This window comes from Ambystoma mexicanum, chromosome 2q (assembly GCF_040938575.1).
Source record: "Ambystoma mexicanum isolate Mex_15411 chromosome 2q, UKY_AmexF1_1, whole genome shotgun sequence".
Taxonomy (NCBI): domain Eukaryota; kingdom Metazoa; phylum Chordata; class Amphibia; order Caudata; family Ambystomatidae; genus Ambystoma; species Ambystoma mexicanum.
The window spans coordinates 363955852-363981255 of NC_090924.1; the positions used below are offsets into that span (position 1 = coordinate 363955852).

Sequence of the window (25404 nt, forward strand, 5' to 3'; positions counted from 1 at the left end):
GTGCTTTTCAGGAGTACGGTGGTGCATTGTTGGGTCTGCAGGAGGGGCTGGGCTGTGCTGTGCTTGTAGGTGGTGTATTATTGGGTATGTGGCAGGTGCTGGGTTTGGGTTTTTAGGCAGTGCTTTTCAGGAGGAAGGTGGTGGTGCGCAAGAGTTCATAGGCGGTGCATTGTTGTGTGTGCGGGAGGGGCTGTGCTGGGTCAGTAGGCTGTGCTGGGATTGTAGATGATGTATTATTGGGTATGTAGCAGGTGCTATGCTGGGTTTGGGTTTCTAGGCGGTGCTTTTCAGGAGTACGGTCGTGGTGCTCTGGAGTTCCTATGTGATGCAATTTTGGATCTGTGGGAGCGGCTGTGCTGGGTCAGTAGGCTGTGCTGGGCTTGTAGGTGGTGTAGTATTGGGTATGTGGAAGGTGCTGTGCTGAGTTTGGGTTTCTATGTGGTGCTTTTCAGAAGTACGGTGGTGCATTGTTGGGTCTGCAGGAGGGGCTGTGCTGGGCCAGTAGGCTGTGATGGGTTTGTAGGTTATGTAGTATTGGGTATGTGGAAGGTGCTGTGCTGGGTTTGGGTTTCTATGTGGTGCTTTTCGGGAGTATGGTGGTGCATTGTTGTCTCTGCAGGAGGGGCTGTGCTGGGTCAGAAGGCTGTGCTGGGTTTGTAGGTGATGTAGTATTGGGTATGTGGAAGGTTCTGTGCTGGGTTTGGGTTTCTATGTGATGCTTTTCAGGAGTACGGTGGTGCATTGTTGTCTCTGCAGGAGGGGCTGTGCTGGGTCAGAAGGCTGTGCTGGGTTTGTAAGTGATGTAGTATTGGGTATGTCGAAGGTGCTGTGCTGGGTTTGGCTTTCTATGTGGTGCTTTTCAGGGTGTTGTGCTGGGTTTGGCTTTCTATGTGGTGCTTTTCAGGAGTACGGTGGGGCATTGTTGGGTCTGCAGGAGGGGCTGTGCTGGGTCAATAGGCTATGCTGGGTTTGTAGGTGATGTAGTATCGGGTATGTGGAAGTTGCTGTGCTGGGTTTGGGTTTCTATGTGGTGCTTTTCAGATGTACGGTGGTGCATTGTTGGGTCTGAAGGAGGGGATGTGCAGGGTCGGTAGGCAGATGGGCACGTGGGTCACTTGGTGTTACTGGGCTGCACCCACTGGCGGTGGTGTGCTGCTGAGCTAGGTCCGCGGAAGGTGCTAGACCGACTGATTATAATTGCTTTGTTTTATTGTTGATGTGTCCAGCCAAAGCCACTGCCCTCTTCAGGGTGAAACATTTGTTGATACTGTGAAGGGGCTCTGTAAGTGGTAAGTGGGGCTCTGGCTAGTCAGTGCGTGGTAATAACAATCATAGAAGATGCCGATACAGCGCTTCGTCGCTGATTGTTCCAGCGTCAAGCTGCTGTTATTGGCCAAATGTATAGCATGTTGAGGCGCTGTTCTGGGCTGGGTCGGTAGCAGGTGCTGTGACGTTAGTTGGGCGTTTCCGGGGCGGAGCTAGGCCAGTGGGCGGTGCTAGAGAGTTGCGCTAGGGTCAGTAGGCGACTATCTAAAGCTGGTTCCCAGTGCCATTGGAAGGGCGGAGTCGGTAGGTGGTGCTGTTGAGTTGCCCTGCATTCTTTGGGAACTAGGAGGACCGCGCGAGCGGAATGCTGAGTATTTCGCCCGAGGCTGAGTGATGTAAGGAGGAGAGCAGTCCTGGGCACTGAAACGGTGTCAGCCTCAGCCAGCACATCTCTGAGAAGGGACGCGGCAGCAGCAGCAGCCCAGGACCTCTCCGGGAGAGCACACCCTCGGCGGCGCTGCGCCTTGACTCCGGGCTCCCAGCACCAGTCGTGAACTTTGGCGGACCATAGCCACAGCCCCTCGGCCACGCTGCAGCCACCCGGGCCATCTCTGCTCCGGTCACCTTCGGAAGCATCTTTCATCCCTGTTTGGATATCGACAGGTGAGAGCAAAAGATGCGAGGCCAGGATTTGTGTGTGCATAGCCCTGTTTATGGGAAAGCGGGGTGAAGGAGCGGGTGTGTGTGTGTTTGAAATGTATTTAAGTGCACCCAATTCTCAACAGAAACGTACGATCCACGTGGGTCGCATAGGGTCACACAAGTTGGTCACTTGGAGAAGTTGGGTTTCATGTCCCCTGCCTGCAAAGGAACATCATTGGGCGCTATTTGATCCCCGTGGACGTCCATGTATGTATTTATTTGGGTCAGATGTGTAATTTTATTTCGACCTATTCGTTACGTCACTGGGAAAACGTGTATTATTCTGCTAAAAGCAACAACGTTTTTTTTCGTTTTTTTCAACTTACGTCTATTCCCTTATATATTGGGTTTTTGGAGGACTGGTAAGTGTTCAACTGTGCTTTCATTGTATTCCTTAATTAATTAATAGTGTCTCGTCCTTCCTTCGTCAAGAGTTAGTCATACGGACCTTTTAATGTAGCATCGAATCCTTGTTAGATTAGCCGGAGCGGGTGGGTGTAAAGGCAGTCGTCTGACAAGGTTTTCTTCTGTTCCTTTAAAGAGCCCAGTCGGGCAGTACACCTTCTGCAGAGATGTGCGTGTAACCTGCAGGGGGCAGGTCCCGAATTCCCAAAAGGGCTGACTCAGTCACCTGTTGGGTGTCAGTTAAGGTCTATGGAGTTGACATAGCGTCACCAGCAAGTGATGTACACAACGACTCGAGACTGTCACTATAGCGTCAGCGCATCCACCAGGATATTCTAACAAGAAGGAGTCGACGCCGCTTTGAATTAATTTCGATATAAACGCCGTCGAAAAAACTGCCACCCCTTTGAAAGTTAAAAGAAGGCGGGGGTGCCCAGGTTACTTTATTTGTAACATATGGACTGCAGGTTACGACTCGGCACAAGATGCAGCAACCCTCGCGGCGCTATAGTCGGAGCTCAACCGGCCGCCTGCAGGTTAGGCGCCGATGTCGGCAGTTCAAGCCACTGAGCTATCTCCTCACACGCCTTATAACTTCGCACTGAGGCAGAGTCATATTCTGGCGTCTTCCGAAAGAGGTGGGGGGGGGGATTCTCTTTGCACGGACGGCCGCTGCGTTTCGCCGCCTTCCTAGAACTTTCCACATGCACAGTGTCGTGGTGCTGTTCACTTTCACTCACTCGGGGCCTCCTCCTCCCTCTTTTCGTTCTGCCTTCCCATCTTGTCAAACTCGTTCTAAAAGTTCAAGAGTTCTGGAATAAAGGGTGCAGCACATTTTTTTTTATTGTGATATTGGTTGTTCGTACACAACCTTATGCAAAATACAGACAACCCATTTACAAATATACATATTGCATTTTAAAACACTTTAAAAAAAAGAACTATTTCCAAAGTAACCCATTTATTGTGTGCTTTCCCGCCGCAGAAGCCCTCTGTCAAACAGACCCAGAACAAAAAAAGTGACACGTTAAAAGGTGACAAGGGTATGCAAACGTGTGAACTGGCTGAAATAGTAATAGCACACTTCTGTAGCACCCAGGCACATCAGGGAGCTTCTCTAGGCGCTTGCCTAAATTATAACAGCAGCATTGTCAACCACAAAACAAACTTGGTTCCCACGCCTTGATTTTTGGTACTTTTGATATGTATATGTGTGTCTCGGTCCAGCTGATCAGATGCAAACCTGTCACTTGTGCCTGGCATTGACGGGCGGTGGGGGGCGGGGGCAGTCGGGTAGAGATGCCTGCAGCATGCGCTTCAACTCCTTCAGCCATTTTTCCGATGGGCGGTGGGGCACGGGGGCAGTCGGGTAGAGATGCCAGCAGCATGCGCTTCAACTCCTTCAGCCATTTTTCATTTCCGTGCAGCGCCCGCAGTGCGGTGATGGGCACAGCCGAGGGGAGTTTACCCGATCATACAACCGAGCAGTGCTGGTCATTGGGCCGGCTCTCGGCGGATCCGAGATCGGGCACCAGATGTTTAGCCAGATCTCGGGATCCGGCCAGAGTCAGCCGCCCAAGCCCATGAACCACGCTGTAAAAAAAAAAAACGAAAAAAAAACCGCCCGCGACGCCACATTGCCGTTTACCGCCTGCTTTGGCACTGATGTGTAATGCTCGCTACATGTACAACTGAAAGGAATCAGTTGTACATGTAGCGAGCATTGTGCATTACACCAACGCCGGCGGTAAACGCCAATGCTGCAGTCGCGGGCGGTTTTTTTCTTTTTTTGGCACTACAAAATGAGCCGGGGCTCATCGAGGGGACGTGGCCTAACTGCGGGGGTCCTGCTGGCCCGTTGGGCCACGCTTCCCCGAGGAGCCCCGGCTCAATGGGCCACTGCTACCCCTGCCAGGCATCCTTTTCTGGTGATCAACACCCTCTCCCCATATGGGATAGAGTGTTGATCTCTGCATTTATTTTCTATAGGCTTGCCTGGCAGGGGACAGGGCTTCGCCTATTCAGCCTTAATGGTGGCGCTGCCCCTTGCCAGCTGGGTAGGGGCAGCGTCACCATTAAGGCTGAAAGGGTGAGGCCTCTGGAAGCTGAGGCCGTTTTCCTGAAGACTGAAACTCCCACGAGTTTCAGTCTTCAGGAAAACGGCCTCAGCTTCCAGCGGTCTCACGTTTTCTCCATAATGGTGGCGCCGGCCCACGGGTATCTCCTGTTTAAAGGGATGCCTCGCAGGTGCGGCGCCACCATTATGGCTGAAAGGCATTTTTTTTCTGGAGCCTGAAGCTTTCGCACACGAGCGAGAGCTTCAGGCTTCAGAAAAAAATCTTTTCATGTAGTGGCCGGGGCTGGCAGGGGAGATTAGTAGGCCCTGCCTCAAAACGAAATTTGAGAGCCTGCCGGGGCTGAGCCTCGGCAGGCCCCGACCCACTTAAAGCCCTGGTCGGTGGTAAAAGGCAATGTTGCTGTGGTGGGCGCTTTTTTTTCTTTCTTTTTAAAAGTTTTTGTCTGATCGGATGGCCACTACCAACCCCACCCCCTCTAGACCACGCCCCGTATGCCCCCCCACACCCAACTCCTCCCCCACCACATTTTTTCCATTTCCACCACTGTAAACGAGTGCAATGCATCAATGGAGGGGGAAGGGGGGCGGTGGCTATCTAGTAACGCCGGCGAATGTTCCATTCTCTTAAACGAGTTACGGTCCCCAAGCTGATTGATAAAGACGCGTTTGCTGGTCCCCCCTAAAACGGCAAATTCCTAGAGTCTGTTTTTTCCCCGTAGGTAAACGAGTGACAGTGGTTCAACTTGGATGACGCCCCATCCCTCCATAGGAGGAAAGGAAGGTTCTGGGCACATGGTTATTTTGTAGCTAAGAGAACGTAAAGACGGTACTAGCCCCCAAGCCGGATAGACGTATATTGAAGACAGAGTTTTCGCAACGAAAATCGAGGCAACTTTATTAATATCAATTAAGAGATTCATATTGTGAATAGAGCAATTGAGTTCCGCATAAGCTCGAGGCGGGAACAGCTCTGCTTTCTGAAATCTTATCTGAAATGACTTGCACCGATCCTACACTACCAAGCACCCACTTGGAAGGCACACTGAAGGTTAGGCACCCACGGGAGCAGCACAGCCTGAAGGTTAGGCACTCATGGGAGCAGCGCAGCCTGAAGGTTAGGCACCCATGGAAGCAACGCACACTGAAGGTTAGGCACCCATAGGAGCAACGCACACTGAAGGTTAGGCACCCACGGGAGCATCGCAGCCTGAAGGTTAGGCACCCACGGGAGCAGCACAGTCTGAAGATTAGGCACCCATGGGAGCAGTGCAGCCTGAAGGTTAGGTCCCCCCATGGGAGCAGTGAAGCCTGAAGGTTAGGCATCCATGGGAGCAGCGCAGTCTGAAGGTTAGGCACCCATAGGAGCAGCGCAGTCTGAAGGTTAGGCACCCATGGGAGCAGCGCCGTCTGAAGGTTATGCAACCCTGGGAGCAGCTATGTCTGAAGGTTAGGAACCCATGGGAGCAGCACAGCCTGAAAATTAGGCACCCATGGGAGCAGCGCAGTCTGAAGGTAAGGCCCCCCATGGGAGCAGTGCAGCCTGAAGGTTAGGCACCCATGGGAGAAGCACAGTCTGAAGGTTAGGTACCAATGGGAGCAGCGCAGCCTGAAAGTTAGGTTCCCCCCATGGGAGCAGCGCAGTCTGAAGGTTAGGCAACTATGGGAGCAGCGCAGCCTGAAGGTTAGATCCCCCCATGGGAGCAGCGCAGCCTGAAGGTTAGGCACCCATGGGAGCAGCACAGTCTGAAGGTTAGGCATCCCATGGGAGCAGCACAGTCTGAAGGTTAGGCATCCCTGGGAGCAGCGAAGCCTGAAGGTTAGGCACCCATGGGAGCAGCGCAACCTGAAGGTTAGGCACCCATGGGAGCAGCGCAATCTGAAGGTTAGGTCCCCCCCACGGGAGCAGTGAAGCCTGAAGGTTAGGCACCCATGGGAGCAGCGCAGTCTGAAGGTTCTGCAGCCTGAAGGTTAGGCACCCATGGGAGCATCGCTGTCTGAAGGTTACATCCCCCCATGGGAGAAGTGAAGCCTGAAGGTTAGGCACCCATGTGAGCAGCGCAGTCTGAAGGTTAGGCGCTGAGATAATACAAATGTAGGGGCTGTTTAGCGGCCACCAATAGAGGTGAACTATGGGTACCATTTTGGCTCTATATTTAAAGTGGCGGAGCCAGACAAGACCTATCCTGAAATAGCCCTACCTGCCTGACATGCCCTTCTGCAGCACTGAACATATCACCTGAATGCACACATGATCGGTGGCCCCGGTGGAGCCATTGGATGGATTATTTTCCGGTTGGCTATTTACAGAGCTCGCAAGCACGCGCCCGATTGCCTCTTGGCGCCCAAATTACAGGAATTCGTATTGGCGCGCCTGTCACTCCCCGCCGAACCCTAGACTGACAGCGACGCCACACCGCGTCGCATGCCACGCAGCAGCCACCAATGACCGCGTTTAAGTGGACGTGGCGGTCACATTCCTCCCTGGCCACGCGCCGAAAGATGTGGTCGTGGAGGGTGCAGGTGGCAACGCTACCAGGAGCCTGATAGTTACGTAATCTGCGAGGGGAGACATTTTCATGTATTTTTTCACCAATCCCCGAGCGCTTTCTCATTCCCATTTTGAATAGGGCTAGTTTTGTGGTGATTTCGCTGTGAGTGGAAACCTAACCGCATTCTGTAAACACGTGAATACTCCTTTTTAACATTTTTTCGTCTTCTATTTTTGGATTACATAAAGGTCCCGTGCGGGTCGGCGCAGGGCCAGGAGGGGTTTCTCTCTAGTCCTTTTCTGCATCCTCCAGGACAGAAGCCTGCGTGTTACTCCAGTGCCCTGACAGCCCCACCGTAGGCCCGCCTGCCAGCAGGCCGGAGCTCCCATTCGCCGATTTATTTAGTTAATAATCTTTTAATTCCGCGGTGTATTATTGCAGATCATGCCGTGGAGAGTGATGCATCGTTTCGCGTTGCAGGCCTGGCCCTTCGCCTGCCGCCGGCAGGCTGCATGCAATGCGCCTGCGCATGCGCAGAGGTTCACCGCACAGCCATTCGCGAAGGGGATTTATAAAGTTCACATGTAGCCACAGGCACACGCGGCTCTGAGGGCGCCAAGCCGCAGGGCGCATGGAGACCACAAGACAGCAGCTTGCCACAGAACGCAGGCCAAAACTGTAATTAAGACGTGCAAACAGCCGCAATGGCGAAATGGGTATTCTGAGGCGAGTTCCGGTTGAACTTGCTCTGGAGTTCCAAGAGGAATGGTTTGAGGCCTTGTCGCCGGGCCGGTGCAGTGGTCTGAGTAGATGCCTCTCGCGCACGCATCTCGCTGCGCATTAAATAACTACAGACATTGACGTTCTCAACGTGCATCCTTCTTTATTTAATGTCAGGCACCAACTGCTTGTACTCCCGCCATCGCGCCTCCCCTTGACCCGGAACAACAATGTCAACATGACAGCCGGGTGGGAGGTGGCCGCATAGCACTGACAGCCCACACCTGCGCCCCATCATACACATACCCGTCGCCCCTCCAGTCATGCCAGTCACCCCAAACAACAATCCCCTTATCCCACCCCTTCCCTAAAGACCCCCTTACGGTTCCCATGAATGAAGAGGCAGGACTAGTCAAGGTGGAAGTTAAAATTGCGGCAGCAAACTTTATTGAACATCGAGCCAGGAGTTCTCTTACAGGGGATTCGTCACTACATCTCAGGGTTCTGCGCTGGGTGTGCCTTCCTTTGTCCCTCTGCGTCAGGGTCAAAGAGGTCCCTGTCCGGGGGACTACATCATTACCTAGACCTTCCATCACTACCCATGGCTATTTTTTTAAAAAAAAAACATTCTTTCTTTCTTTTCCCCTTTTGTGTTTCATTTTCTCTCATTCTTTTCATTTCCCCACTCCTTTACCCTTCCCCATTCTTTTCACTCACCGATTCTTTCCAAACCCAAAGTCTTTCATTTCCCCAACTCCTCTCATTCCCCCAATACTTTTCCTTACCCAATTCTGTCCCTTACCCAATTCTTTCCTTTCCCCAGTTCCTTGCATTCCCTCATTCTTTACAAGTCACTCTTCTTTGTAGCCCAATACTGTACTTCCCCAACTCTTTCCATCACCAACCCTTCCCATTCACAAGATCCTTAATTATCCACTTCTCTCCATACCCAAGCCTTCAACTGTTTTCATTCCCCCAATTCTTTCCATTACCCACCTCATTTCATTCCAATTCTTTTCCATCCCCAATTCTTTCCACCCCCGATTTCTTCCATCTCCCAGTTCTTTCCATTCCTCAAATCTTTCCATTCCCCAATTCTTTCTGTTCCCAATTCTTTCATTTCTCTTCACCCAAGCTTCATTCCCCAGTTCTTTCCTACCCCCAATCTTTAATTCCCCAATTCTTTTCATTCCCCTGTTTTCCTCCCTTCCCCAATAGTTTTCATTTACCCCTTATTTTACATTCCCCATTTTCTTTAATTCCCCTTCTTATAATCTTCCCAAACCCTGCCCGTGTTGTTGGAGTTGGAAGGACTTCCAAGCCCCTTACACCTCCGCTTTACAAGAGCTCTCCACTGAGTCTGGTACTCCTATGTGCCTACCTCGGAAGGATGAACGGCTGAGCTGGTCTTGCCGGGATGAGAACCCGCAACCTGCAGACCACACACGGATCACAGGAGCAGGCGCACCACCCGCCGACGCACAAGTTGCCATAGACTCACAGAGACAAAATCCAACGCGTCAATGCAGGTTCACGACGCCAGGGAAACATATTGAAATACAATGGATGGCAGATTTCGGAACCTGGAAAACGTGGCTCTGTAACAAACACAACCGAAGACCACAAGAAAAGGAGAGCAGGAGGAGAAAGAGAGAGAGGGAGAATGAGAATAAAGAAGGTGAAATGGACTGCTCAAAAACTATTTTGCCCCCTCGCAGTAGTGAAGAGGATAAAGAAATCATCTGAGGAAGCAGAGATTACACCGGGCGAGGAGGCATCCAACTTGGCTCTCAAGAAAAGTATGCAAGACACCAGCGAATGAAGACTGCCAGACAAACTGAGACTTTGCCATGATGTCATTGCACCTTAATAAGGGTAGGGGACATGCAGCATCTCCTTTGATTCTGTGTGTTTCCAGAAGGGCTCTGACATGTCTGTGCACGCTGCAGGCAAAGGCTTGAACCCCAGTAGGCCCGCCTCCTATCAGCATTCACCACTCAGAGGTTGATAAAAGGAGCACCTTTGCATGTGGTGTGCAGGGACAGGGCTGTGACGCTGCTCTATCTCATGCCTTCATCAGACCCTCATGATGGTGGCAGTTAGGCGGCTGGAATACAGGCAGGCGCAAGTGCGTTTTAATTTTTTTAAATCGAAGGAGTGGGTGAGGATCCGGTGGGGCTCGTGGCCGGCCTCTGCTTTAGGTAGGCACTGGCCCAAGAGGGGGGTCAGGCCAGAGCCATAGATGGGGCTCTGGCCAGCCCGAGCCCTATCAGGCTCAGCCAGCTCTAACCTTCCATACAATCACACTGCATGTATCCCTCCGCAGGCAAAGTAGTCCATTGCTAAAGGATATACACAGCACTGCTGTGGGGTGTTTGCACCCAGAGGCAGGGGCAGCCGGTTCAACCTCTAGAGTCACAATGCCTGGCCATTGATATGAGCCCCAGGTCATTTGATAGCAGTTCCTGCTATTGGAGTGAGTGCTTAATACTTTGTTGGCAAAGTCTAACACTGGCATGTGTACCTGGCCTTAGATGGTGTATGATCCCAATACCGTCTATAAGATTCAAGTACCTGAACCGATGATGGCTCTTCCTGGGCATATGATGGCAATAACTGACAGATGCTGAATTCCTGATTTTGCCTACCCAAAAACCAAAACCTATTGGTTATGCCAGTTCTTGCTTCGTTTAGAAAGTTCTGGTTGGGAGTGAGATGTGCAGCAGTTGTTGCCAGTGCCTCCAGAAACTGAACATTTCCCATTGAGGTAAGAGCGCTGATGTCATTGGAGGTCTCTGTAGCTAATACAACAGCTAAGACCTAAAGCAGTCAGAAGCTACTTAAGGGGCAAAGAGTGGGTCGGTGCAGTGTCCAGATAGTTTGGACAACGACTCCTATGATTCCTCACTATTGACTATGCTGGTTAGGATTGGTGGGAGATGTAGTACAAAATATCTACGGAGCCAAAGGTTGCAGATCCCTGGTGTAGTGGGTATGAGGTTAAATCTGGCTACACCTTTGATGAGACGAAGAGCAGAGAAGAGAGCTGCTTCCCGCAGAGCAAGAGGTGTTGCAGGAAGCCCGGAGAGAAGAGAGGAGCCACCCTCAGCGTGCAAAAGACCCAGAGACTGGGCCTGGAACTACAAATCGTTCTCACAAATAAGAGGGTTGTCCTTGTGACGAAGGTGGTGTTAACAGGTGACACCTTACTAGGGTTGTTCGGCATACATGTGTCTTTGTCTCCCACGGCACCACGCTTTTGTCCAACATCGATCCTTCATCTTTGGCCTTGCAACCACTCCTTCAGGATGTGCTCCCAATTTCCTTATGTCTTTCACCCGTTTGCTAGGGCTTTGCCAAGAGTTTAAGGGTGGAGCTGGCCAACGGGGGCCACATATTTATCTATTTATGGATACGGTTGTTAGACTCCCACACAGTGAGAAGGTAGGAACAGAATGCCTTGAGGAGGCGGAGGGATACCGATACTGGAGGAATGAAGTCCAGCAGCGGTAGGGATACACTGCAGGCCATGCGGAGCAGTACGTTTTCACTGCTCTTCTGAACGTCATGAAGCACGGTTCCATGGAGAGGAGCAGGAGCAGGGATTTCCAGAGTGTCGAGTTTGGGGTGGGCAGGGATCTTGGTAATTGCCCTGTTCCTAATTTCCCCCGATGTGTTGAAATATAATTTTTCTAATTATAGGTGATTTATAAGGCACCAAATGCAAACACTGTCGCTTTGTAGAACCTCAAGAAGTAGGGATGGAGGAGTTTCTGATAACTTTCATATGGAACAATACAGAACAGTTAATATATAGTATACTCAAATCCGACTAAGTGCAAATGAAGGCATAAGAAAACAGAGCTCTGATGCTGACTTTGTATGAGTCTCCCAGTAGTTGATCAAATGATGTTACATTTCCGCGACAATACCAGCAAAGATGAATGCTAATTTCCTTGAAATCGATATTGAGAATGACACATGTTTTTTGGTGTACTCCTCTGTCGTGACCTCGTGGAGAGAGCCTCAGAATTGGTAGTAAAATGGTTTCAATCCTTCTTAAAAGACAGGACTCAAAGGGTTATACTGGAAGGCTTTACCTCAGAAAGTGTGGAGCTGGACTGTGGAGTGCCACAGGTTTCATCCCTGTCGCCCTTAATTTTCATTCTATACTTTCTCCCAGTATTCAATATATTCAAAAAGTATGGTCTGCAGTTTCACTCATACGCAGAAGATACTCAGATTTATTTTGGGATTCAGAACATTGCTGATGTTTTTGAAAAGATCAATCTGTGTATGGGGGAGATTGATGAGTGGATGACGTTTAATCATCTGCAGCTGAATGCAACTAAAACAGAAATCGCATTATTCGTCCCAAAGAATAAAATTTCGGTTGAGAGACAGAGTCCCCCCCTACCCCGATTTTAAGGGAACAGCTTCATTACTCCAAAAAATCCAGACTCTAGGATATATTTGGCATGAGTACCTGGGTAGTGAAGCACAGGTTGGGGCGAAGGTGAAGACAGTCTTCTATTCACTACATCTTCTAAGGAATGTGCTTCTCTTTATTCCAATAGAGGATAAGGCAGTGGTGGTGGGGGCAATGACCAACCCCCACCTAGACTACTGCAACAGCCTCCTTGCAGGTATCCCAGCCAAACAGATTGCTAGACTGCAAAAGGCGCAGAATCCTGCAGTTAGAGTGGTTGGTAATCTTACGAAATAGGACCTTGTCTCCACAATGCGGAGATCCCTCCACTGGCTTATGGTGGAGGATAGAATCAAGTTTAAGGTAGCTTGCTTGGTCTATAAGTGCCATAAGGGGCTTCCCCCGGACTATCTCGCAGATAAGATCAAGCATTACTGCCCAACCAGAAAGCTCTTTTCTGGAGACACACTTTTAATCTGTGTCCCACGCTCCAACTGTGTCTCCAGAGGAGATAGAAGATTTGAAGTGTTTGGACCTACAATCTGGAACCAACTTCCACTGGAGATTAGAACAAGTAAGACCGTGGACATGTTTTGAAAGAGGTTGAAATCCTTCTTATTCAGATAAATCCAAATCTGATTATGGTCAAATTTCTGTCTTTTCACGCTCAGTTTCCTTTTAGTTGTCATCTCCGCCCGACTACAGTTTAATCCATCTGGTGCATGTATGAAATACCTCAAAATCTAAAAAAACAAAATCTAAAAATCTCCTTGAATAATTTTGTCCAAGCTTGGACTTTGTGGGCCAGCTTAAGTCTTCTTGAATTTAAGGGAGTCTCCCTGATTGGCAGTGATCTCCTATAACCTGACACTGACTTCATATCACCATATCACTTCTACTAGAGACAATACGATTGTGGACAAATATGTACATTTTGGGTATATTCAGTTTAGATATGTATATTCTGTGGCAAATATAGGAACACAGAGGAAAACATCTTTGGGTTAGTAAGAGGGTTAGATTACAATGCTCCTCTACCCAAAATCTCACATTGAAACATGTTAAACAGAATGGATTTGGTAAGCGGGAGACTAAAGAAAGATTAACACAAAATGTCTGCTCACAGGGACCAACACTGGGAATAGAAGTTGGGAGGAGGGATTATTTGGCTCTCTCTCTTCTTAAACGATTTCTCAAAGACAGGGTCATGGTTCTGGGAATTCATCATATGAAGATGAAGCTTAGTAGGCGGAACACCCTTTCAAGAGACTTCAGCACTCCGTGCAGGTCACACTATGGAATCCCGGCAGGGATAGTTCATTCTTTCATCCTTCTAACATTGATTTAATGCATAAAAGTGAGTTGGGTAGGAATGCCACCTATTATGCAAGTACTTAAATCGACAGTGTGTGCCTTACAAACGGCCCATAGTTTTAGTTTATTATTGATGATATTAATACGGGATGAATGAAAGGCAAAGGTTTCGCTTTTGCTCCTGCAAAATAACCCCCTCAATTTTCTAGGCCATCCTTCTAGCGTTTCACCCTTTGACCTCTGTGTAAGTGGACACGTCTTGTGGCAACAGTGTTCCAAGTGCATTGGGGTGTCATCGGTTGGCAGAGCCTGAGGGCAGTTAGGCTACCCCAACTGCTCTTAGATCACGGAAAATGAAGTCATTGCTACCGAGCAACCTCAGAACAGCTGTGCCCATTTATCAGCTGCACTTCAAATGTACCCAGAATATAGCCCATCTAATTTACTTCCCAATTTCTTTTCAGACATACTGATTACCATTCAATATGCATTTTACAAACGTGTCATTCCGAATAATGGCTTTTTTTCACAGCTCTCTCTTAAATATCCATTCTGACCAATATGATTTATTGGGGGGATCAGACTGTCGTGTTTCTCACACCAGAATCAACAGAGTGTGACCCAGATAAAACAAGATCACATTCATATATATATGCATAATGTGCTAATATATATATATATATATATTAGCACATTATGCTGCATTCCTCCCACTTCCGAGCACTGTAACAATCAGTGCTATTACCACCCAAACACTGGATTGAAATTATTGAATGCCGGTTGCACACAGATATCTGAAGCCAGCACCTAACTTGCCAGTCTTTTGATTTACTTAGAACAGAATCGTTTGTATTTGTGGTTTGTGGCTTTAGATTGTGTAGATTGGGGGCCACTGTGCGGATGATCCTCATCTGTAGTTCAGAGGAAATCTTGATATGCTACAAGCATTCTTTCATTGACCCCTCAATTCCACTGGACACATTTTACAGAAAACACCATGCTTGCAAAGTTAGACTGCAACTGAGCACAAAATAGGGCGATCACACTGTTACTTCATTTAGTACATTCCACGTGTGGACCAATTACAGAGGACTTGGGAAGTACAGTGGCTCATAAAGATTGTCCCTAAAGATGATGACATTTCATATACTGAGGAAACGTTCCCTGCATTTCGATTCAACCAAGGATATTACAAATATGTCTGGTTGTAATATTAAAAACACACAGCAAAATCAATAGGAATTGCAAATAACTACATCTTTTTTAATTTATTTTTTATTGTGTATTTAATTATAACAAGTTTTCACATATATTCAAAGCAAAATACAAAAGAAGAAAAAGAAGATAAAAAACAATCTATGAAAAATATTAGGAATATATAGAAATAAACAAAGAATATAAGCAGATGTACAATCTAGTTAGCAATACAAAACAAAAGATTTCCTACAGAATAGTATGCCTTATATATGAAAATAAACAGGGTGTTTGAAAGTTTCAACTACCAACATGAACGGGATTCCTTGAGGTCTGATCTTTGGTCACACCCAAGGCGAGCAATTTAACCATGATCCAGCTCCATCAAACAATTCATCAATGCAGAAAATGTGACATAGGTTGATTTATCTCCCAAAAACACAGGGGTTATTTTGGGATTTTACTGTTTGCATTCCCCCACCATCCCTCCAGGAATTTTCTGAGAGAGTGTTTACTCACCCAAATGTATCCCTAGCTATGGCTTAGCATATAAGCACCCTTGGCTATGGCAGACAAACTGGGGCTTCAGTCTTGGGCCCTCGCACCATTGATAGATCAAGAGCTAGTGCCAGCAGGGTACTCTAGGGAACTGGCAGCATTAAACAGCAGCACGATTTTAAAAGGGACACAGGGACAGAGTGGTAGATCTAATTACTTTCAGTGGATATTGTACTTCTAAAAAATATCTCAGGGATTTATAGACTATTTCTTGAGACACCCCAGTGATAAATGATCTTTCCTCATTAGGCATGCTTGATAAATGTCCTTATTCTTTTAAGGACTTTTGGGAATGCGTTCTGGGCTAGAATGGAAGGGACGCACAAACGCCTGCCCGCCCCGCATACAAACAGGGGCCACGTAGGCAGCCGGTTGCCCAACTTGGGCAAGGTTATGCATATGAACGGATGCCATATAGGAAAGGGACCGTGAATCTCGTACAGCCCATGAGCTGGACGTAGACACGGAGACGCCCACACACCCCACCCGATTAGAATTACAGAAATGTAGCGCCTCACTTCAAGACAGGAATGCCAATCAACCAGCCCACTAACAACTTCACCCTCTCCATACACCTCTCAAATTCTAATCAGACACAACCACAAACCTACAACACAACAATCCGCACAAACTTCACTACACTGCAACAACAAAACAAAGCACACATAGACCCACACAAGAGCACACAACGTCTTCGACAATATAACACCCTAAGCCCAGCCAATGGAATTCAGGGCTGAGGCCGACAACAGCACATCACTGCTCTCTTTCACTTCTCCAGCTCATCCCCACTAACTCCCCCAACCCTCCTTTTTTTTTCAGATCCGCTGGAGCGCCATGGGACCACTCCAGTGGTGATAGTGCGCGGTACAAATCTCCTTTAACATTAACATTAACATTATCTTTGGGCATCCCGCGCTGAAAATAAAATTGCCTTTGAATACAATGATCAGACTTTTCAAAGCATGGTCTTGCTATCCTATGGAGACTGTTTTTTTTATTGAAAATGCTAGGACCTTTTCTGAGATGTATGAGCATGTAGGTAGAAGCAGAAGCATGCTTAACGCCCTGCAATTCAGCAAGCGTTGACATATAGGAAACAATTATCATGGAGGGCAGTATTTTTAATCATTATGTCCACAAAGGTATTATTACGTTTATGGAAGTGACCTCCCAGGATTAGAAGGCTTTGCTGTCAGCAGATCTTGAGACAGCTTCCTAAGGATGATTGGAATGCTGAGCCGGGGCAAGAAACTTCAATGGGATCATGGGATAAACCACAAGATATGAATCACGACACAGCAACATTAGACCAGAGAAAAGGCTCCGATTTCTGAGTCTCTTCTACAGATATCAGAATAATGCCCACAACCTTAAGCCAGGCCCTCTTGCTGGAAAGTAGACAGAATTCTCAGATGCGCTGCATTTGTCCTCACCATTCAAGTATTATTGGGGAGAGTTGCTGGTAGAACTAATTAAATAATCAGTTTTGGACTAGAAAGACTTTCTTCATCTCATGATCTTGGGAGTATCAGAATATACCATGAGTGTGCATTTTCTGATGAGACAAGTCTTCATTTAGCGAGGTGTAGTCACTCGATATAAAGCAATTCTTGACCAATAAGGGGCGATCAATCGCTGAAGTCTGTATGAAGGAATTGTTATTGCTAGTTACCTTACCCCCATAGCTGGTAAGATTGCCCAAAGAGCGCATGCACTGTGCAGTGTCTGCATAAATGCCCATCATGTTCGAATGCCACCAGATTGACAAATTGCATAATTAAGTGTTGGGTAATATTAACACACTTTATTAAATGGCTCGATTGCTCAAAGGGCCTTTATGTGCTATTTAAAAAAAAGTATTCTTCAAATCAGCAGAAATGATGTGGTCTATAACCAGCCTTTGTATTGATGTGAGTGGGGAGTAGCCCCTTACAAGTTACAATTTAGCCTTGTAGACAGTGGGCGGTGTCATGATTGTAGAACAATGCCCCGATCACAAGTTACTGCAGAGGCAGAGCAGATGGTTAAGTCAGGGAATGGTCCTTATCACAAACAATTATGACCCCTCCCCAGGTATATAAGTCTGTTATCACATGGCGCTGTACAACTAAAAAGCAAAGTGAATCATTTCAACCTGCAGTTCAAGTCGAAATGTTGGCAATTGGGTCTTTACCAGAGATTGCAGACTGCATTTCAATCATTCTGATTAGCTGGGAGGAGGGCACACATTGGATCAATGTGCTAATTAAGCAATATACACCATGGAGGAGGTCTTTACCAGCTGGTAATGGCCCTAAGGTCCACATTAGAAGTCAGAGGGCCTCATTACGAGTCGGGCGGTAACCGTGCTGGAAAAACTGGCAGGCTACCGCCGGACTCGTATTACCATTCCGCCTCTGTGATTCCCGGAATCACCGGGGCATTACGACCCTGGTGACCCAGGAATTCCAGAGGCGGAATTCTGTAATTCCCCATTCCCATGTAGTCCCATAGGACTCCAAGGGGATTGGGACAATGGAAACACCGGTTCCGTCTATGACGGAACCGGTGTTTCAATTTGTGCCTGCAGGCGGGTGGCTTCACTCCCGCCAGGTCAGACCTGGCAGGAGTGACACCTCCCGCCTGCAGGACTCTGAATCAGCCAGTCCGGAAAGAACGGTAGCAGCGTTTTTACCGCCACCGCTCTTTCCGGACCGGCAGGGTCGTAATGAGGCCCAGAGTGTAGAGAGAGCCTTAACACGAGCCCTTTACAATTACGAGACAATAAAGACCCCTCTGAGCGGTGTATGTGGCTATTAGCACCATGGGCGTGCAAGCAGTAGTGCGTAATGTTGGCTTCACACGGTTTGCATGCGGAATTCCCATAAATTCCGTAAAAAATGTTTTTAAAAAAAATGGCTGCAAGGTGGGTGAGTGGGGGCAGACAAAGAAAAGGCCGCCATTGATCACATGCTTTACCACATAGTAAAGCCTGCGTCCCTGGCGCCGCTTCTGAGGTATTAATTTATGGTATGTACTTGTTGACAATAAGCAATTAGAGTTTTAGAAACCAAATGTACCCGCCCACATACTTTGTTCCTTCATAGGACTTTTGAAGCACATGGCTCTTGGTCCACGAATGCTTTGAGGAGAACCTCGCCTGATGCAGGTACTGAACGTCATGAGATGTTGCATGTAGCGGTGAACCTGGGAGGCTGCTTGCACAGACAACATTCTCGCTCAGGATCTGACATTTGGACTCTTGAGATGATCAGAAGGTTTCTTGCCAGCTGTTGTTTGAAATGTGGGTATTTTTCAAGGATGCACCTAGTCTCCGGAGGCATCAGGGTGTTGTACATTGAGCTCTAGGGGGTGGGGAAATGAACATATGTGCCAGTGGTCTTCAAAACTGTGGGGCTATCCCCTGGGGGGGGGGATACTCAAAACGTGGGGCAGCCCTCCCTATGGGGGAGGCAGTGGGTGTCCGGGGGTCGGTGGGGGGCGTAATGCTCTTTCACATGAGATGACAGCACCAGTGTTTAATATAAAACATAAGTATTTTGGGATTTTGGGAGGATCAGCTTAAAGCATAAGAGCACAGCACAGAGATAAATAACACAAGGGTGGTCAAGTGGAAGATCGGTTACACAAGTTCTGGGCAAAGCGGAAGAGCAAAGAAGGGGCGGTGAGAAGCAACCTGCACCCGGGTTGTGGGTTTCAGTTTGGACACTTCTGAAGGGTCATCTTCTTTCGAGTCCGGAAGCTGGCAGACACTCGGTAGTACTGCATGAAGCTGGGGTATAAAGATAGGGGGAGAGCGTTTAAAAAATCATGGATGGGTGATTTAAGGATTGCTACCTGCACATCATCCCATCTCTACATTTGAGTGTTGGCAAACAGGCCTAGGACTGGTCTCCGGGTGCTCAAGGGGGCCTCCTGAAATTGAGACCATGCCTGCAAAGCCCGAGGGCATCTCTTAGGTGAGGACTTTAAATATAGGTCATGGGGTCTTGGGTGGAAGCGGGATGGGAGTGTGAGAAGGGGAGCACCAGCCAGCGTTGGGTTGAGAGATCACATAGCTATGCATATCAGATGTCAGGATGACCATTACTGGTATCTAACATGCTTATCGCATTGATGATTCGGACCTGAGGCCTGCAGGTGGCACTGAGATGTCTGCAAATGCAACCATGCAACCGACTGAGCTAAACCCGCGCTATGTTATGTTACTGTGGCTTACAGTGCACACCTCTGCCATCTGGGGGGCCTCTAGCCGCCCCACCTGGGGAGCAGCAGGTTGCGTTAAGGGGAGGGAGGGGAAATGCAAGATAACTTTGCTTCTGTGTTGATGCATGCGGTTCGGAAGTGCTTGGCTCCTGTGTGCTCATGGAGTGGCCTGCAGGATTCCCAACCACTCCAAACATGTCACAATCGCTGACAGAGGAAGAAACATGTCGGACGCACCAGACTTTCAGGGAATTCAGGTTTCTTAATCCGGGTGACATGCATTGGGCCCTCCCCAGCTTTGCCACGCCCCCTTCAGGCGATGACTGCACTGATGAGGCCTGAAATGAAAAGCTAATGTGCGCCTGTGAGGCGCTCGGTCACCTGACTCAAGTTAATGAATTTGACTCTCCCGCCCACATCTTTCTGTCAAGTGCTTATTATATTTCAATGCCTGTCACTACCTAAAGCCATTACAGCTAAGCTGTTAAAATGCGGTGGGGATAGGCAGCACTTACAGCAAGCGGCAGGCTGACATTGATTGTCTTTCGCTTGCACACTTGGTGCCTGCTTCCGCGTGTACAGCCTTCCCTTCCGCAGAGCCAGCCGCCTGTCAGGAAGGCAAGAACTCAAAGAAAGGCAGACAACAACAGCGACTCCCTGGTTCCCCTCCCCTACCCTGCTAGCAAAGAAACATGCGTGAGCCGCCACGCGCAATGACAAGAAGGCCTGCGGTACCACAACGCTGCCGGGCTGCGGTTTAAATGCACCAAGTACCTAGATCCTGCAGGACCAGACACAACAAACAAATCAGCCTTTCATCCTTGCAAGGTGGATACCATTACAGGTGGGACAGCCAGAGAATGCATGTGTACTGCTGAGCCAGTCCTGAGCCACCAGTATGGTTTGGCTCTAAGAGCAAGACGTGAACCGGACCAGCAGAAAATGGCTTGGGCAAAACCTATACCTGGCATCCTGGCTCCTTCCCCTCCCCCATTAAAACAAACCCCATAACTAGTATCCTGCCTCTCCACCCCTGACAACAATGCTTCGGTGGCTATGGGTTGTATGTTATTGCATAACTCAGGTCTTGCTTTCTGTGTTCCCAGGCCATATTTTGCGAAATCCAGGCCATGCTTTTTTCGTAGTCCAGTGCATGGTTTCATTGCCTTCAAAACTCTTTCTTTTACTATCGACACTACTGAGCCCTGCGGGTTCGTCAACGACCTCCTGTGAATGGAAGACCTACAGGGAGACGAGGCAGGAGCTTCTTTTCACTGCCCCCATTTTGGAGCATCCCCGGAATAGGAGCACAAGCCACTCAGATCAGGTGTATCCCTCAAAAAGTCTGCCACCCTGGTCCTGGTGCACCACGCCGATCCCAACCGGTTGCGTCCTGGGACCAGCGGGCCCCCACAGTTTGCTCCACCCTGGCAACCTCCTGTGCCTCTCTGAACTTGTGCAGTCAGTAATGCAAGGTGGTGGGGCTTGGCTCATGTTTCTGCTGGGCAGTGGTTCGTTCAAAGCCTGCGTCGAGTTCAAGCCAGCCACTTAGCCTATGTCGGCCGGGCCGGGGCTTCGCTCACCCACATCTAGATGCATGACATGGATTGGGTGGTAACACCTGTTATCAACGGGGTTAGAGCATCATATAAGATGCGTTATGACCATCATTCAACTGACCATCATTCTTCTGTGTGCCCTTTCTAGTTGCATCGGTAAAGTCGCCTCTGGGTGATGGGTGCTACTATGTCTATAAGCAGGATGCAGAAAGAGTGGCAATTTAACATTAGCGCACGTCATGGGGGACGGCCAATCAGCGTTCATGAGATACCGATAATATCCACCCTGCCAGGTGATATGTCACAAAAATCCACGTTGGGAAAGAAATAGTAGGAATAAGTTTACTTCAGAATGTATTTTCCACAAGAGTACAGAAACAGTACAATAATATCCATAACATATAAAAGTCGAACAACTGAAACTTTCAGCTGCCAGAAGACTTGCATCAATGTATGAATGAATGATAAATACTTTCTTGCTATTCCTTACATTTCGAAATGTCCTATAAAGGGCCCACGGCATGGTTAAGACCACTATCAATTGCTGTCAGGGTATGCAAAAAAAAAGCTACTCTCCACTTCACCACACAAACACAAAGCTGAAGGGAGATCACGTTTGACCCTTAAAACTCTTCTCATCATGGTATTAAATTGGCCAAACTGTTCTTTTCTAATGAGCTGTTGTTTATAAGCTGATCTAACGTATCTCAAATGTGCTCTCTGCCTAAAATGTATCTTTTCTGACAACTGCATAGCTTGCGAGATTTGAATTGGATTAATTTTAATCTTAATTACTCCATGAGATTACTTTGTACCATATTCAGGGAGTTCAGAGTTTTATTGAACCCACTTCGGCCTTTGGCCTTTGGTGCATCAGCGTTGCAAACAACAATGCATAAAATCATAAAACAGAGACAACAAAAGGAAAATAAAAAACATATACCAATTCAGCATGCCTATACATGTGACAATCACGAGGACACTTGCACTGATAGCACTCCTATCACTCCTATCACGCCTAGCAGTGTTATGTACCAATGCTAAGGCTCTAGTGGGCTAGAGAACATTAAAAATAGAGCTATGGCAGTCCTGTAATGCACAATCACTTGAATATGGACCAGAGAGAGCTGTTAATTGTGTTGATTAGAACGCCAGAATCAAAAGTGACGATTGCCTTACATTAATTATGAATCACCAGATACACGTGGGATTACCGTGGCCCAAGCAACGTTTAGCCAACTAGAGAATTAATCCACCACAATCTTCAGGTTGGAATCAGCTGACCAGTTTGACAGGCTGTCACAGATGCTCAGGAATACAGGAAGATTGTTTTAGCGGCAACCCACAGCAATGCAATCTCTGCTACTAGAGTCACACCATTTGCCAATCTGTGTCCTGCAAAGCAATTTCATGTTGCTCGTTCTTATAAAGCGGTGGCTGACTTTCTGCTGTAACCAGTTTAGGAGTTCATTTCTCAAGGCCTCGCTTGGCTCATTCTTTGATGGTTTATCTACATTAATAATGATGATATTCCTCGTGTCCCAACCAGTGCGCTCCTTCTGCTACTCACAATTGGTGGTATGTGATTTTTCCATAGGCGTAAATCCTTTCACATGGGGATTCTTTGATTCAAACTTAAATGATTAGCTGGACCTTAGGAAAACTGTGCAGAACCTATTGACTGTCGTTCCAAACCTATTGACCCTGTTGACGCCGACGACTAGTTTGGGAGTGCATGTTCTCCCTGCTGATTCTTTCCAACTTCACCACCAACCTTCTGTCCACTTCTGACCACTGTTGGAGTGGTTTGACAGTGGTTTTCATCTGTTCTCTGTGGTACCTCATTTTCTCCCTCTATAATAGAGTCAAGCCATTGACCGAACTCCTTTAGATTGGCAGACTGGTTAAGTGTTGTTATGATGCCGAATTTGAGAGATTGCCAGTTGGGAAGTCTATTGGTTCCGGTCTTATCTTCTCCCATCTTGGTGTAGCCTTACTTGAGAGGGACAGGTGTGTTTGTAGTACAACTCTTTCTGCCCCGTATATGAGCTTTAGTAGAGGTTGCTTGGTTGGTGCTATGGCTGTGCTCTCAGGATGTTTAATCTGCATTTACAATCCATACCTGTAAATATTTTGAATGTATTCCTTGTAAATATTGAGTGACTGTGCCATCGCTTATCAGAACAATGTAATGTATATATATTCCTATGTATCTATTTTAGGCTCCTGACTTTATGTAACATGTAAATGCACCCAGATACCTCTGGGTTAGGCACGCAATATAAATAAATAAACAAACAAACAAACAAACAGCCACCCTCCTTGCATTACAGATCCACCAGAGAGCTAAGAGACCACGCAGCTGGCAACAGTGCTCAGTATAAGAACCTTTAACATTATATAGGATAACATACATGGGACAAGCAAGTGATAACCAAAGCGTTCACCACTCTCACCGCCACAGGAGCTAGGCCCCCTCCCGTGCCTTTAAAGAGACCCTAGCCTTCGGATGATCCTAGAGAAATTCGGATGCGGGGCACAATTCAGCAGAATGATCCTGGCAAATTTTCAACGCCCATCTACAACATTTCGGATAAAAGCCTGCGACTCAAAACAAGTGAAGATAAGGAGGGGTACGCGCCAGGGCTGCCCCCTATCTCCGCTAATATTTGCAATGGCTACGGAACTGCTAGCAGCACGGTACAGAGGAGACCCTGATATAAAAGGAGTGCAAATTAAGGAGACCCCGCAGGAAATAGCATTATATGCTGATGATGTGATGCCCTATATGGGAGACACTATGAATACACTACAGAGAGCCGTAGAGACACTGGAAGAATTTGCCACCATATCCGGGTTTACAATCAACTACAATAAATCAAAGGCACTAAACATAACGGAGGACACAAACACAATAAACCGCATGAAGCAGAAATTCCCCCTGAGATGGGAGGAAAACACTCTAGAATACTTGGGAGTTCACCTAGCAAAGAAATTCGATGGCTTATACAGATCAAACATCCCCCCTCTTTGGAAACAACTAAAAGCGGACCTGCTGAGATGGGATAGCCAGGAACTATCGTGGTTTGCCAGAATATCTGCGGTAAAGATGACCTTTCTCCCCCGCCTACTATATGTGACTAGCTCAATACCCGCTGAGATCCCGCTACAGGTAATCAGAAAACTTCAAAACGCAGTATTTTGCTTCATATGGGCGAAAAAGAGACCTAGAATACTGAGACGCATACTGACCCGTACCCCACTCCTGGGAGGCCTGGGAGTCCCAGACCTGGGCAGATACATCATGGCAGCGCACTTGGCCCCCATACTCCAGTGGGCTAACCCAGCCGACACCAAAGGATGGAGAGGCATAAAACAAGCACCCACACAGATCCCGATAACAGCGCTCCTAGCACTGAACCCCAAGGCCCGCGAAGCAGAAGGAAAATTACTAGGAGCTACTAAAACAGCCCTGAGTAACTGGGACAGAGCCATGCAAATGAAAAAGATCAAACGAGGGTTGGGCCCATTATCTCCAATAGCACATAACATCGACTTCACTCCGGGCTTGAAGAAGAGTTTCTGGGAGGGATGGAAAGGCGCAGACACTCTGACATTGCAGGACATGTACCAAAACGGTGACCCAATCCCTTTTTTAGGATGTAAAAAGAAATTCGATCTGGGGGAAAATGAAAGGTTCAGATACAGGAGGATAGCTCAGCGGCAGCGTGTGCGTCTTGGAAGCAAGACGACATGAAGCAACAACAGGTTCGATCCCCGGGTCCGCGCTTAGAAACCTCTGGGTGTTTAAGCGCATTATAAATACGTAACTAAGGCAAAAAAAAAAACACAATTACGCAACTAAGAAAAACAAACAATTCCTGTAACAGCGCCTCGATGCCTGCGGGCTGTGTGAGCGCATATAAATGTAAAATAAATAAAAATACACGTAAGTACGTCACTGGATCTCCCACCCGTCAGTTAAAAGGGTGGGAACAAGACCCCTAACAGGCTTGGAACTAACAATGCAAGAGGGGGAATCAAGGAGGGGGGTATCTAAAATCTACAGACTGCTCGATGGAGCACAACCAACGTACAACCTAAGATATAAAGAGAAATGGGAAAAAGACGTAGGAGAGCCGATAACGGAAGGAGAGTGGGACCAGATATGGACAAGAGCCCATAGATCCTCCAAATGTACAGCAATTAAAGAAGCTGCATATAAATTATGCTAGAAATGGTACATGACCACCCATAGATTACACAAAATAAACCCAGAGTATCCCCCAGACTGCTGGAGACAATGTGGAGGGAGAGGAGACCTATTCCACATGTGGTGGACATGCCCCAAAGTGATTTCCTATTGGAAAGAGATACTGGGACACATCAAAGACATTACTGGCAGAGACTTACTGCTCTCACCTAAGGCGATCCTGTTGGGAGCGGAGGCAAAGGGTATATACGCGGCGTCGGGACGTATGT

General features: G+C 47.9%; 1 protein-coding gene across 1 annotated transcript in view; it reads left to right on the plus strand.

Moving 5' to 3' along the window:
- Positions 1-1550: 1550 nt before the first annotated feature.
- Positions 1551-25404, plus strand: part of SCNN1G (sodium channel epithelial 1 subunit gamma) — a 64227-nt gene continuing 40373 nt past the window's right edge. Inside the window, exon 1 of the mRNA XM_069647394.1 lies at positions 1551-1929. The gene's annotated coding sequence lies outside the window, so the exon portion shown is untranslated. The remainder of the gene's footprint in view (positions 1930-25404) is intronic.